The sequence below is a fragment of the Phoca vitulina genome, unplaced genomic scaffold (assembly GCF_004348235.1).
Source record: "Phoca vitulina isolate PV1807 unplaced genomic scaffold, GSC_HSeal_1.0 scaffold7, whole genome shotgun sequence".
Lineage (NCBI taxonomy): Eukaryota > Metazoa > Chordata > Mammalia > Carnivora > Phocidae > Phoca > Phoca vitulina.
The window spans coordinates 41,485,195-41,501,138 of record NW_022589710.1 but is presented as its reverse complement, the minus strand read 5'-3'; the positions used below and the strand labels follow the sequence as shown (position 1 = coordinate 41,501,138).

The following is a 15,944-nucleotide window of genomic DNA, read 5'->3' as shown; positions in this document are numbered from 1 at the left end:
GTTTTTTCAGGGGCCACACAAAGATCTGCAATGGGAAGAAACATGGCCTACCATTCTCAAGTCCTTCTCCAATGGGAAGAAATGTGGCCCACCATTCTCAAGTCCTTCTCCAATGGGAAGAAACATGGCCCACCATTCTCAAGTCCTTCAGGTAAACATGATCTCTGCTCCTGCCTTAGTTGCATGTTGCTCCTGTGTTGGTGGAGGAGGCAGTTGGAGGGGCTTTCACTTGGCCTTTGCTGCTATGGTGAGCCCGCCTCCCTCTGTCAGGGAACCAGTGAAGCATTCTGCCAGCTGCTAATAGATCTGCTGCTTTTTCAGCGAAGAGCTGGGACGAGGACAACACGCATGGTGTAGGTCGTGAGAAGGACCTGTGCCAGCAATCGGTTTGTTACCTTGCCTCCGTCTGCCCCCATGCTAATGGACCATCACCATCACATTTTTCCGCCTCGTGATCAATGGCAGCTCAGACCCTGTATCTGAGAACTGAGGGTAAGATCTGAGTATTTCCCGTGCTCTAGGAACTGACTATCACTTGAGGAAGGAATGAGGGAATGGGTTCTATGAATACGTACGTGCACGGTTGCCTTCAGAGTCTCTGCTGGAGGTGATCCTACTTCTACTTTGATCAATGGGTCTGGGTCTGAGAACTGGCCCAGGTCTGGCAACTGGGTGAAGGGGTCAGGGTTTTCCCTTGCGGCTGCTAACATCGTTCTTGAGAGCTTTTTGCTTGCACAGATGGTGCTTGCCCTCATGGATTCCCATCTATTGCTCTCGTAGCAATATCATGTTCTAGTAGACATCATCATAGACCCCTGTGGCTGAAAGTTTCCTGGTGGACATTCCAATTTGATCAATGTTACATTAATTACAAATGCTTTGTCTTTGATGGCTCAATGCTGCCTTGTGGCCCTGCCATTCTGGAATCCTGTCATGTCCAGTGAGAACCAGAGTCCAGGTCCATGGCAGCATCAGCCCAGCCTGCCAGAAGGTAGCCACTACTGAGCTGCTCAGGGGTGCCACTGTGCCTTTCCCCAGCCGTTCCTTGTCGATTCAGTGAAGAGATGCCCTCTGGGTAGTCCCAGGAAACATATCTGGCTGGTGGATTTTCTTGTCTTCCAGTGCTTTGGCGGTGTCATTGCTCACTTAAGCTAAAAGTCAGGACAAATTTCTCAGCATTGTGTGGAAGCTGGCTTGAAGATGTGCAGAAATGAGTCAATTATCTCTCTGGCAATCTCTTGCCAAATGAAGGAGAGTATCCTCATTTTGAGAAAGCTCAGCCGTCATTTGAGGGCTACATGGCCTACTACTGGTCATGTTTCTTTAAACACTTGGAGACCCCTTATGACCATCCCTAAGATGAACGTGTTCAGGTGAGAGGCCAGTTATGCCTGGTATACACAAAGTGCCCCAAAAATGTTGGTTACCATTTTGAGGTCCTTTCACGTGGCACTTAAGTCAATCAGAGAGCATAGTTTGAGAGTACCTCCAGTATGATTTTCTAATAGCTGATAAGCCGTATGGTTCTCCATTCAGGTCAAATAATTTAATATGGTCCTTGTGTTTGCAGGGACTAAAGACCATTCTCTGATTTGTCCTGTTTGTCTACCCTACTAGCCCATTCAATTTCTAAATCTCCTGTTTGTCAGGTGGTATTTGCCTACCTCCAAGAATCAGTGATAGCTATAGAGTGGGGGTGAAGGAGGCATCTGAAGGTGTTGTCAGGTGTTCTGCATGGTGCAGGAATTGTGGCGACTCCTGGTTTTTTCCAATAGATTTCTCAGTAAGGTAAGGTAGTCAAATCATGGCCAGAGCTGTCTGGTATAGGATGGCAGACTTAGTAGCTAGTTGAATTTTAGATGGCCTGCAGGAGTTTGGCAGAGCTGCATCAGGACAATGTCCTTCATGAGGAAGTTTCCAGTGGAAGTTCTGAAAGATAAAAATCTTTAATGTCCCTCTTTCCCCCAGGTCTGAGATAGTCCCTCCTCAAGTTCCAGGGTGGTGGTTCTCTTTCTACTGCCACAAAGTTGGTATTTGTCCTCCCTGTAGATAAAAAAATTCCCCCATTTAAAAATGTTTCTTTTTTTAATTAAGTAGGCTCCATGCCCCCTATGGGGCACAAACTCATGACCCTGATATCAAGTCACATGCTCTACTATCTGAGCCATCCAGGTACCCCTAAAATCTTTCTAAAATCTCTTACTCATACCCAGACCTTCCCTCAAAAGGGCCTGGTACTGGTGATTCCAGGGCACTTTTATAAAATTCAATGAGAATTCTCTAAGCCTCCTTCTAGTCAGGCTGCCCCCCAGAGGATGTACTGCCAGGGTGGTATACCAGGGGAATGAAGGATGCATCCTACCTAGGAATGGTCACAGCAGAATCCAGAATTTTTAAAATAGTGCTATACAACCTCCTACCCCTTGTGTCCTTATCATGACCTCGGAAGGAAGTAGTCAAGATGTTGCTGGGGAGACTGAGGAGACCCCAGGCCCTGAGGCCTCTGCCCAACCAGTCCCCAGGATGTCCCTGGAGGCTCTTGGTCTTGTGGCAAGAAAGAATGTGAAGATAGACTAGGCAAAACAGTTGGGCGGTGCAAGTGAAGAGTTTATTAAAAGTGAGAGCACACTCTGGAGAAGCGAGATGGGTGCACTCAAGGGTGAGCTGCGTGCCCCCTGGTGTGGGTTTCAGTCTTTTCTTGACAGTTGTTAACTACGGGTTGGAATATTTATTACTTGGGGAGGGGATTTTTTGGGGGGAGCAGGGTTTTGTGCCTTTTCTTCCTTACTTGGTCAGGGTTTCTGGCCTTGTCTTGGGCCTGCCTAGTTTGGTCCAGCTTCTTGTGGCTTTGTTTTTGGAGGGCTGCCACCCTTTCCCAATAGCAGGCCAGGACCCCCCCCCTTTGCTGGCCTCCAGGCATTCTGTTAAATCCTAATGAACTGCCTACTCTAACAAAGAGGCAATGATTCTTTTCTAGACATAGCTTCATTGAGTGATTAAATCATCTTATACTGTATGCGAGTCAATAGTAGGTGAGGGAGGTAGAAGCATAAATCTTTTTGAGCTTCGTTCTTGGAGGTTCTTCCAACACTTGAATAAGACCATGTCTGTGGATGTTGATGGTTCGTTGAATACCTTTACTGTCAGTTCGTTGTTGAGTGGTTTTAGGGATGAAATGTGTGTTTTGTGTAGGGCCCAGTCTATCAGTAGTGATGCTATTGGCTAGGAATGCCTGGGGGCACTCAACTGCACTGGGGCTACTTCTAGTGACTCTCCACAGACATTTCCCCCACCGGAGCCAATGTTGTGGCTGGATTGGCCCTGGCTGTTCTTATTATGATTGCAAGACACGTCTCAGCAACAAGCATTAGGGAACTTTGAAAAAGCAAGGTTTATGATTCACAACTCCTACGTGGGTACATTGCACACCTGGGACCACACTGCCAGATTAGGACTGGGGGAGAGTGCATGGATCTGGGGTTCTATCTTTATTGGGGTTGAGGGTGTCACCAGTTTACTCTTTATTGGTGAATTTAAAACAGAAATGTGGGAATTCAAGTGCAGGAAGGGAAAAAGCATTCAAGGGTTCAGTTATCTAGATTACCCAGGGCTTCCTAAAAGGTGAACTTGATGGGTGGAGTGGCCTGGCTCTTTATCTATTTGCGTAGCTAACGATATGTTTATTTGAGATAGCTATCTTTGAAACGGGTGCCTCAGCAATCAAAAGCTTAATGTCAGGCACTTACACTACAATGTGTACCGTTGTCAGGCTGCAGATGGTTTGGGAAGCTGAAACGCGTGATCCTAACCTCGAAACAGACATAAGCTTCCGGCAGGAATCACAAGCCTAGCAGGCAGTGGTAGCGTCTGCAGCAGAAACAGTCTTTTATTTTCTGCCTTGTATAGTAGAAATGGATGTGTTACATGCTTGTAATTCCTGAGCCATAAGTTTGTGCCCAGTATACGATGGTAGACGTTTTGCCATGTATGGTATGATAGGTAGTACAAAGTTTGATCACCAGTTTGATTCCTGTTGGTCTCATTAGAGAACAGGTCTTTACCAAGGATATCTACACGAGTGACCCAGATGGTTCAGTCCCTACAATTTGTTTCCAGTGTTCATGACCCCAAAGGGGGTGTCATCAATATGCCAGTCTGTTGTATTCTAAGCAGCGGATCAAACAGCCAGGCCATTGGCAATAAGGAAGAATCAGTAGAAGTGTAGCAGGGGCACAAGAGCACCTGGCTCCGGGGTGGGGCCGGGGGGGTGGTCCAAACAGACTAGGTTCGGCCACTCACTGCTGACAAAATCCAAAGGCAGAGAGACGAGTGATAGTGAAACGAGAAAGTTTGTGTCAGCGAGGCCAACACTGGGAAGACAGCGGACTAGCGTCTCAAAGACGGTCTCCAAAGTGCTGCAAATACTTCCAGGTTTGTATGAGGAAAATGTGGGGCAAAGGTCGGTGGGTGCGTGCAGGTGGGCAGTGGACAGGTCGTCATTGTCACGGGCGGGGACTTGCTGGCTCAGGGCAGCCCTTACTGCTCGAGAGGGTAGTTTTGGTTCCCGTCAGGGGATGCTTTGCTCACAGGGTCTTTTGCCTGAGTGAAGAGATAAGCGGGAAAGAAGAACTTGATCAGTTAGAAAGGCTGAGGTCAAAATAATGGAGGCAGTTGAAGTCCTCTTTCAAAAGTACAACGGAAGATAGAGGCACCTGCACTAAACCCTGACCCACCCTGCTTGACACTCAACCAAAGTAGCTTCTAATGTTTGGAGCCCATTCAATTTCTAAATCTTCATTGTGGACATCATTTATTTCTGCTTTAAGGATGCCTTGACTCAGAAGCTACAGCCATACTGCATTTTGGCTAGGGCTGCAGGGATTTCTGCCTCTGTTGTCATAATGACATCCCTTCCCCATCCCACTTTGGAGGAGAATGAACAACAATCAAAGGAGCATTTGATTGACCTGTTTTAATCCTAACTCATTGCTCAGCCTCTAAGCATTTATTGAAGGTAGGGCAGAGAGGAACCCTTACTGCCTTCTTGTCCACCATTTGATCAAGAGCACTCAGTAGTGGATCCTGGGGAGTCCTCTTTTATCCTCTAATCTGGCCTGTGGAGGCCTTTGTTCTCTTTGTTCCAGAAAAGCTTGTTTCTGTTAGCATCCCATCTCTGTCACCAAAAACTGTCAAGAAATGTGATAGGCCTAAGATTTTACCCTATGTGCAAGCTAATGAGTTAGCCTGCCACAGTTTTGTGGGGCACTCTGATTGGATGGGGGGGCCACCAAATGTGGGGTGTCCCGATTGGGTGGGGTCCTGCAGAGTGGATGGTGAAAGAATTTACCCAAGGCAGAACAAGTGATAGAACTTTACTGAATACACCATAAAGGAGCAGCAGGCAGGACAGCAAAGGAGAGACTGGGACGAGGCAACGGTGGGGGACCACAGTTATAGGGCAGAGCGAGGAGCTTGGGAACGGGGTGGAGGGGGATTTTTCCCTTTTTTGGTAATCTTAGGAACTCTGCCTGCTTGTAATTGGTCAGTTAGAGCCTATGGCTATTTCAAGTTGGGTCACTTAATGAGCCTGTTTGCATTGCCTGTTTGCATTCAGCTTCGTGGCTGCTGTGGGCCCTTTTACCTTAATCAGGTTTCCATTGCTCAAGCTAGTTGCTTAAAAGTGGCCTAAGTTTCATGGGTGGTAGCAGAAGATGAGATGCCTGGTTCAGAGACAAAGGACTTTATTTCTCATGGCACAGCAAGGAGCATGAATTTCACGCTTTTGTCAATTTAACTTATTCCAAAGCCTAATGGGGGCAATGTAGAGGGGTCCCAAGGATACTGCACATATAATGCTTTTACATCATAGCTAAGGAACTGTGAGCTTTGGAAAACCACATCTTTTATGATATGCTACTCGCAAATGTGCCCAATTTCTGCCCTGGAGGAAGACATTATCTTTATTATAATGGACAATAAACAAACCTGTCCTCTGCACTGAAGAGTGACATTTTGTTTTCCAAATTGGTCCATTACACAAACATCCTTGAAAAGATAATCTGGAATAATATCTGTCAGTACCTCAGCATGTAAGATGTATACAAATGTAAGCAATCCACGGAGAATTGTCTCCCAAGAGATAAAGATATAGAAATGTCATTACAGATAAATGTATTATTTAATTCGGTCTTCTGAGAGGGACTAGGAGCAATTATACCCCAGTAATAATGAGCACACTTAGTCCCTAGATCTTGTTTTAAAAATACCACTGTCTGCTCAAAGAAACCAGAGATCCTTGGAGAAAATGGTAATTCTAGGACTGGCGCAGGTGAAATACAAGAGGAGCCTAAAACATTTTGTGCCAAAAGGTAATGAAATGCTCAAAGAATGATGGAGATGAACTGAAAGGACACAGATGTCAGCTTAAAGGTGCTCCCATGGGTCAAATCTAAGACAATTTAGTTTTAAAATAAATAAATGAGAGTAATGGATTAGAAGCCATTTAATTATAAAGAAATTCACAAGTCCATACTGATGATAATAAATACATGAAATAAGGGAAAGGGGAAAGCTGTTTTTATAGTAGAATGTCAAATAATACATGTAGATGGAGTTATGGGTAAAAAAAGTCATCATTTGACAATCTTCACAGTTTCAGTGGAGGATAATCAATGAATGCTAAAATAACTGGGTGAAAATCTGATAGAAGAAAGAATAATTATATCGTCTTAAAGTAATTCTCCATAAACTTCCTGTTAATTATAAAAAGAAATATAGTCACTTTTTAGTAGAGCCATCTACTGGACAACACTGTAACCAAGTGTTCAAAGTTAACATAACCAATAATAGGACTGACCAACATCTTGTGCCTACTGATAATATGGACTGAAATGGACATAACATCACTTTTGTGGTACTGCTTCTAAAAATAAAGCGGTACCTAAACTACAATGGATGGGTTTTCTACAAAATGATTGTTCTGTATTCTTGTCATGAGAGACAATGAAAGACTAAGGAACTGGTCCAGGTTAAAGGAGATTAAAGAGACATGGCAACTGAATGGAGTGTGTGATCCTTGGACTTTAGACAGCGAAAAAAAGATGTAAAGGGCATTTAGGGAACAGTTGACAAACATAGTCTGTGAAATAGATAATAGTATTGTATCAATATTAAAAATCCTGATTTTGATAACTATACTGTACTCACGTACCAGAATGCCTTTTCATGTATATATCTGTCCCTATGTGTCTTTCTTCCTCCATTCCTCCTTGCTTTCCTTTCTTTCCTCCCATCTTCTTTGTATTAATCTATGTAGAGAATATATATGTGTGTCCATGTACATATGTATGTGCCTATAGGTATATGTGTGTATGCACATGCATGTGTGTGTGTATGTGTATTTTTTTCCATACCAAGAAAGCAAGTGCACGAGAGTGAGTGAGAGAGAGGAGAAAGTGAAGGGGGGTAAATTATAAGAAACTGGAGAAGTGGGTGAAAGGTATATGGAAGTTCTGTGTAGTCTTCTTGCAACTTCTCTGTAAGACCGAATATTTCCTATATGAAAAAAGAAAAACATTCCAATAGAAAAATGGACAAAGAGCAAGACATTTCAGATAAATAAAAAGGGTAACAATTAAACAGAGCCATAAATATATGAAAATAATCTCAATGGCATACATAAGTGAAAAATTCAAATTAAAATAAAATATTATTTTCCACTTATCATTTTGACAAGGATGTAAAGGTGTGATGCTAATTCCAGTATGGAAAACAGCATTGTCACATAATGTTCACAGAAGGATAATTGGTGCAAGCTCTTTGAAATAAAATTTGGTAATATTTTCCCCAAATTAGTACACACCTACCCTACCCTTTGACCTGGAAGATCCCCTTCTAGAAATTTTATTCTCCTAAGACACACTACTCTGAATTTTCACTTACAATTGTTTGTTGTACGAATAAAACTTTAAATAACCAAAATACCTATTAATAGAAACTAAAATCTTTTTTTTTTTTTTTAATGGGCAGCAAAGCAAGGTTTATTGAGCTATAGCAAAGTGATAGTACAAAGCTCCTGGGGAGGTAGGGGACCCAGGAGGGTTGCCGTTTTTTCTTTTCTTTAAGATTTTATTTCTTTACTTGTCAGAGAGAGAGAGCGTGCGCGCACAAGCAGGGGAAGTGGCAGGCAGAGGGAGAAGCGGGCTCCCTGATGAGCAAGGAGCCCGACGTTGGGCTCCATTCCAGGACCCTGGGATGATGACCTGAGCCAAAGGCAGACGCTTAACCGACTGAGCTACCCAGATGTCCCAGTAGAAACTAAAATCTAATGAAACATCTATAATGTGAACTATATACTCTGGATAGTATATGGATCAAAGTAGACAGCCTAAATATACTGCTAAATAAGCAAATCAAGTTGCATATAATTCTAGTGTGGGAAGTAACATTCCGATACTTCCCACCATGTATGCCTTTCAATCTACAGGAAACTCCAACTCTCTCAACCCCACAAATACCTGCTTAATAAACATAACTGTTTATCTGATGGGTCAGGGTTTGACCCTCTTAGAACCAACTTTATAGGCCAAGGCATTGCAAGCCAAGGCTCCCTAGCTGTTCTTGGACCCATCTGCCCATCCTCCCAGAGGCAGGTTGTCGTCCCCATTCATGCAGCAACAGTGTTAGCCATACCCCTCCAGGAAAGCCCGCAGGGTACTTACTCAAGTGTATATTTTACATTTCTCATCTTCAGCCTCATATATAAGCTGTATTTTCTGACACAGTTTTATGGGAAGCACTAATGTTGGGGGCTTGGGGGTACTTGCTCAAATTAATAAAATTGGTACCAATTTGTGATATACCTAGTTGGGGATCATTTTATGTTTTCTCCATTAGAAAGAATCCGGGAGAAAGAGGTGTGCTAGTATTATTTGGGTCACCTAGCATTTATTTTTATTTATTTATTTATTTATTTATTTATTTATTATTATTAACATATAATGTATTATTTGTTTCAGGGGTACAAGTCTATGATTCATCAGTCTTACACAGCACCCAGCACTCACCACAACACATACCCTCCCCAATGTCCATCACCCAGCCACCCCATCCTTTCCACCTCCCTCCACTCCAGCAACCCTCAGTTTGTTTCCTGAGATTAAGAGTCTCTTATGGTTTGTCTTCCTCTCTTGTTTCTTCTTATTTCATTTTTTCCCTCTCTTCCCCTATGATCCTCTGCCTTGTTTCTCAAATTCCACATATCAGTGAGGTCATATCATAACTATCTTTCTCTGATTGACTTATTTCACTCAGCATGATACCCTCTAGTTCCATCCACATCATTGCAAATATTAAGATTTCATTTTTGATGGCTGCATAATATTCCATTGTATATATGAACCACATCTTCTTTATCCATTCATCTGTCAATGGACATCTGGGCTCTTTCCATAGTTTGGCTATTGTGGACATTGCTGCTATAAACATCAGGGTGCATGTACCCCTTCAGATTACTACATTTGTATCTTTGGGGTAAATACCCAGTAGTGCAATTGCTGGGTTGTAGGGTAGCTCTATTTTTAACTTTTTGAGGAATCTCCATCCTGTTTTCCAGAGTGGCTGCACCAGCTTGCATTCCCACCAACTGTGTAGGAGGGTTCCCCTTTCTCCGCATCCCTGCCAACATCTGTCATTTCCTGACTTGTTAATTTTAGCCATTCTGACTGGTGTGAGGTGGTATCTCATTGAGTTTTTGATTTGGATTTCCCTGATGCCGCGTGATATTGAGCACTTTTTCATGTGTCTGTTGGCCATTTGGATGTCTTCTTTGCAGAAATGTTTGTTCATGTCTTCTGCCCATTTCTTGATTGGATTATTTGTTTTCTGGGTGTTGAGTTAGATAAGTTCTTTATAGATTTTGGATACATATCTTCTCCCATTCTGTCGGTTGTCTTTTGGTTTTCTTGACCATTTCCTTTGCTGTGCAAAAGCTTTTTATCTTGATGAAGTCGCAATACTTCATTTTTGCCCTTGCTTCCCTTGCCAGGTCACCTAGCATTTATAATGTGGCACATTAAAGAAAGCGTTTGGGTGTGTGTTGTGTGTTTGTATGTTTTGCTAGTTATTCACTTGTATCACAGCAGTAGGCCTACTCTTCTCTAGTACTGCTTAATGCTGGAGCTGGGACTCTACAAACTACATTTCCCATTGACACCTGCCTTCTGGCCAGGTTTTGCCAACTTGGAAACATTGACAACATTTTAGATTTGACCACCAAATCGGTCATGTAAGAAATTGTTGATCTGAGTCATGGAATCCTCCAGTACTAAAGATGTTCTAAAGAACCAGCCTGGGTGGTTCAGTTGGTTAAGCGTCTGCCTTCGGCTGGGGTCATGATCTCAGGGTTCTGGGATTTAGCCCTGCATTAGGCTCCCTGTTCATCAGGGAGTCTGCTTCTCCCTCCCTCTGCCTCTGCCTCCGACTCATTCTCTCTCTCTCAAATAAATAAATGAAATCTTTTTAAAAACAAAAATTTATTGAGCGATAGCAAAGTGATAGTACAAAGCTCCCAAGGAGGGAGGGGACCCGAGGGGGTTGCCAATAAATAAAATCTTAAAAAAAAAAAAAAAAAGAACAAGTGGGAAAATAGGAAGCATTTATAGTAAAATTTCCCTCCTCTACTTATTTTAGTTTTGTTAGGTTCTTTTCTTGGATTTAAATGTAACTCACCAAAACTCACATCATGAATGGTTCTTTTTTTCATAGAAACTCTTATTAGGTTTTTGGAGAGAAAAGGAAAACTGAGGAGAAAAATGGGTAGAAAGCAGCATTTAATCGGTACCTACTAAGTGCTAATATTCACTCTATAACATATTGATCACAAAATAGTGATTATCATTTCCACTGTAAAACTGACCAAAGCTTAGAGTAGTTAAAAATACATTGCTCAACAACCTACAAAAGTCCAAATACTCTTTGAAAGAACAAGACTGTAGAATCACATTACTTTATTTCAAGATCTATAAGAACAATAGTAATCAAGATGTAGGGGCACCTGGGAGACTCAGTCAGTTAAGCATCTGCCTTCGGCTCAGGTCATGATCCCAGGGTCCTGGGATCAAGCCCTGTGTCAGGCTCCCTGCTCAGCAGGGAGTCTGCTTCTCCCTCTGCCTCTGCCACTCCCCCCACCACTTGTGCTCTCTTGCTCTCAAATAAATAAGTAAAATCTTAAAAAAAAAAAAAAGATGGTGTGGTGTAAATGGCTTCAGAATTGATACACCCATCAAAGAACAGAGTAGAGTCCAGAAATAGATCCACACTTCACACCACTGGTTTCCTGACCAAACACAAAGATAATCCAATGGCAGGAGGGGGATTATAAGTTATGTACTATTTTGTATCTGATTTTTTCTAACATGGTGTTCTTGAGATTCATCAATTTTATTGCACTGATTGAATGTTTTATTCTTTTATTGCTGAGTAGTATCCTTTCATAAAAATAGACTACATGTATACACTTACCCATTCTCCTCTTGATGGATATTTGAGTTGTTTGCAATTTGGAGCTGGTATGAAAAAGTAGTTAAAAACATTCTGGAAAGAAAAGAGAAGAGAAGAGAAGAGAAGAGAAGAGAAGGGGGGGAGGGGAGGGGAAGGAAGAGAAAAGAAAAGAAAAGAAACAAAACATAGGCAAGAGTTTGCAAGTTGGGAAAAGGGATTTCCTTCCTGTTTGTAACCTCTGTGAGCATTTCTCTAGCAGCAAAATGCAGCTCTGGCTCCAATCTCCACCTTGTTTTGGTGACTTCATTGCCAGCAGTGCTGTCCCACCTGAGATGTACTGCCATTAGCTACCTGTGAGCCCTGGGTGGGTAATTCCCTTTACAGGCACACCTCAGAGATACTGTGGGTTTGGTTCCAGACCACCACCATAAAGTGAATAAAAGGAGTCAAATGAATTCTTTGGTTTCCCAGTGCATACAACAGTTATAACTGTTTACACTACAATGTAGTCTAAATGTGCAATACATTATGTCTAAAAGGAAACAGTGTACGTACCTTAACTTAAAAGTACTTTATTGCAAAAAATAAATAAGTGCTTCATTGCTAAATAATATTAACCATCATCTGAGGTTTCAGCGAGTTGCAATCTTTCTGTTGGCAGAGGGTCTTACCTTGATGTTGATGGCTCCTGAAGGTTTGGGTGGCTGTGGCAATTTCTTAAAATAAGACAACAATGAATTTGTCTTACAGTTTTCATGTTTTATTGTGCACATTTAAATTTCACCATTAATACTGAGCCTAAATATATGCTGGCTTTATGTCAAGATTTTTGAAATGTAAAAAGAAAATGGACAGCTCTTAGGATATATAATACATTAAATAATTAGAGAATCTACAGAATGGTAAATTCTGTCTATACAACATTTACACATTTAGTGGCGTAAATACAAATAAACTACAGGGACAGGAAGACATGTAAAACTTTGGGTTGCAATTGGAAGAAAAGCCTATTCAGGACCAAAGGGAGAGGTTCTTGGATGCTGACAAGAATCTCCCCTTGATCTCAGACTTTAGACAAATTAAGGAGTCAGCATACAAAAACTACTGAATTGTACAAAATCTCCATTAGTCAGAAAAAACAGTAGCAACATGATAGATGAAGGAACTGGCTCACACCAATTTGGGTTGTGGGGGCTGGCCTGTCTGCAGTGAGCAGGAATGGCTGGGCTGGAAGTTGGAAACCTAATTGGAGGCTGCAGCTCAAGGTTCGGATCTTCAATAGAGTGGAACAGCAGGCTGGAAACAGTCCATAGGGGCAGAGTGGTTAGCGCATTCTTTGAAAGTCCTTATTTTCCAAACGCGGTCCTAGGATGCTTTCCTCAAACAGGGAAGACAACAATGAAGTTTGCTGCATCTGTTGAGTCTTCCTTTCCCAAACAATTTCTCTGTAACATGTGATGCCATCTGATAGCACAGTAGAATCACAGTAGATACCACAGAACTTCTTTCAAAATTGGAGTTCTCCTCTCAAATCCTGCCTCTGCTTTATCAACTAAATTTATGTAATAGTCTAAATCCTTTGTTGTCATTTCAGCAGTCTTCACCAGGAGTAAATCCCAGTCAAGAAACTCCTTTCTTTGCTCATCCATAAGCAGCAGCTCCTCATCCATTTGCCTTATCACGAGATCACAGCAATTCAGTCCCATCTCCAGGCTCCACTTCTAATTCCAGTTCTCTTGCTGTTTCCACCACATCTGCAGTTACTTCCTCTACTGAAGTCTCGAACCCCTCAAAGTCATCCATGAGGGCTGGAATCAACTTCCAACATCCTGTTAATGTTGATATTTTGACCTCTTCCATGAATTTCAAATGTTTTTAATGCCATCTAGAATGGCGAATTCTTTCCAAAAGTTTTTCAATTTATTTTGCCCAGGTCCATCAGAGGAATTGCTATCTATGGCAACTATAGACTTTTGAAATATATTTCTTAAATAATAAGACTTGAAAGTTGAAATTACTTCTCAATCCATGGGCTATAGAGTGGATGTTGTGTTAGGAGGCATGAAACCAACATTAATCTCATTGTACATCTCCATCAGAACACTTGGATACGTTATCATTGAGCAGTAATATTTTGATAGGAACCTTTTTTTGAGCAGTTGGTCTCAACGGTAGGCTTAAAATATTCAGTAAACCACGTTGTAAACAGATGTGCCATCAACCAGGCTTTGTTGTTTCATTTATAAAGCATAGGCAGGGGGCATCTGGGTGGCTCAGTTGGTTAAGCCTCTGCCTTCGGCTCAGATCATGATCCTGGGTCCTGGGATCAAGCCCTGCATCCGCATCCTCTCCCTCTGCCTCTTCTCATGCTCTTTCTCTTTCTGTCTCAAATGAATAAATGAATGAATACATTAAATGAATAAATGAATAATAAATAAATAAAATGAATAAATAAAAATGAACAAATAAATGAATAAATAAAATCTTTAAAAAATAATAAAGCACAGGCAGAATAGATTTAGCCTAATTCTTAAGGGCCCTAGGATTTTCAGAATGGTCAATGAGCATTGGCTTCAAGTTAAAGTCACCTGGTGTGTTAGCCTCTAACAAGGGAGTCAGCCTGGCCTTTGAAGCTTTGAAGCCAGGCAATGACTTCTCCTTTCTAGCTATGAAAGTCCCAGATAGCATCTTCTTCCAATAAAAAGCTGTATCATTGTATTATATGGATGGAGGTTTCTGTGATTTGTCCTGCCTAACTGACAACCCCGACCTGCAGGTAGGCAGGCAGGTTAAAGAATGTTGTGAGACTTGTGCTGCACAAGTGACCTTGGGAGCTTCGTTAGTTGACATTAGCTGGCCTCCAGGTCAGACCTGGCCCTTCTGGTCTGGATGCCTAGAACTATAAATTTTGCCTTGCATCCTCTCTAGCCCCCAGAATGGAATCCAGGAGGGGAGGTGAACACACCTAGCCCAGGCTCCTTGAATATGTAAAGACATGATAATGCAGGTCACTCCAAACTGCAGGTAGGCAAACAAATGTTTAACTTTAGACCCCGTCATTTGCCCTATAAATGTGGTCTTTATGGGGATGGTGAGTTGGAAGTCTCCCTGAGGGGAGGATGCTCTGCCCAGGCCTCTCAATCAGCCTGGCCGTCTCCACAGGGCTTCCCCAGCTAATGAGGTTGGATGTTGTAAGTACCAGATTTGATGTAACTTTGTCTTATTCTCCTTTGCTGCTTACTATTGCCCTCATCTATGTGTAGATATCTCTTCTGTTTCTATTACATTTTAATAAAATCAATAAAATGGTTTTTTCCCTTTTGAACTGAGAGTACAGCTGCTCGGAATCTTTTCTTCAGAATAATAATCCACATTGAAAACCTCTTGTTTAGTGCAGCCACCTTCATGAATGATTTTAGCTGGATCTTCCGGATAACTTGCTGCAGCTTCTCCATCAGCACTTGCTGCTTCGCCTTGCACTTTGATGTTATGGAGACGGCTTCCTTTCTTAAACCTCATGACTCAACCTCTGCTAGCTTCAGACTTTTCTTCACCTGTCTCAGCCCTCACAGAATTAAAAGGGTTAGGGCTCTGCTCTGGATTAGGTTTTGGCTTAAGGGAATGTTGTGGCTGGTTTGATCCTCTATCCAGACCACTAACCTTTCTCCATATCAGCAATAAGACTGTTTCACTTTCTTATCATTCCTGTGTTCACCGAAGTAGCACTTTTAATTTCCTTCAAGAACTTTTCCTTTGCAGTCACAACTTGGCTAACAGTTTGACACAACAGGCCTGGCTTTCGGCCAGTCTCAGCTTTCTATGTGCCTTCCTTGCTAAGCTTAATCATTTCTAGCTTTTTTAAAGTGAGAGACATGTGACTCTTCCTATCACTTGAACACTTAGAGGCCATTATAGGGTTATCAATTAGCCGAATTTCAATATTGTTGTATCTCAGGGAATGGGGAGGCCTGAGGAGAAGGAAAGAGATGGCAAAATGGCTGGTCGGTGGAGCAGTCAGAACACCCACAACGTTTATCTATTGGGTTTGCCGCCTTATATGGGTGCAGTTTGTAGTACCCCCAAAACGATTACAATAGTAACATCAAAGATCACTGATTACAGATAACAGTAACAAATATAATAATAATGAAAAAGTTTTAAATATTGCAAGCTTATCAAAATGTGACACAGAGACATGAAATGAGCAAATGCTGTTGGAAAAATGGCGCCGATAGAGTTGCTCAATGCACAGTTGCCATAAACTTTCAACTTGTAAAAAGCACAGTATCTGCAAAGTGCAAAAAGTGAATTGCAATAAAACAAAGTATGCCTGTATGAAGTAAATCCACTTAGTCTGAAATATTACCATGATTTCTGTTTTCATGACCAGACCTTGAAAGATATTTATATGTGCTGAGAACGTCTAGGCACTTGCATAAAAATTA

The 15,944-nt window shown here is 42.0% G+C and overlaps 1 pseudogene; it reads right to left on the bottom strand.

The window, feature by feature from the left end:
• Positions 1-12,112: 12,112 nt before the first annotated feature.
• LOC116632754 lies at positions 12,113-15,409 on the bottom strand (annotated as a pseudogene).
• Between the last annotated feature and the right edge of the window lie 535 nt (positions 15,410-15,944).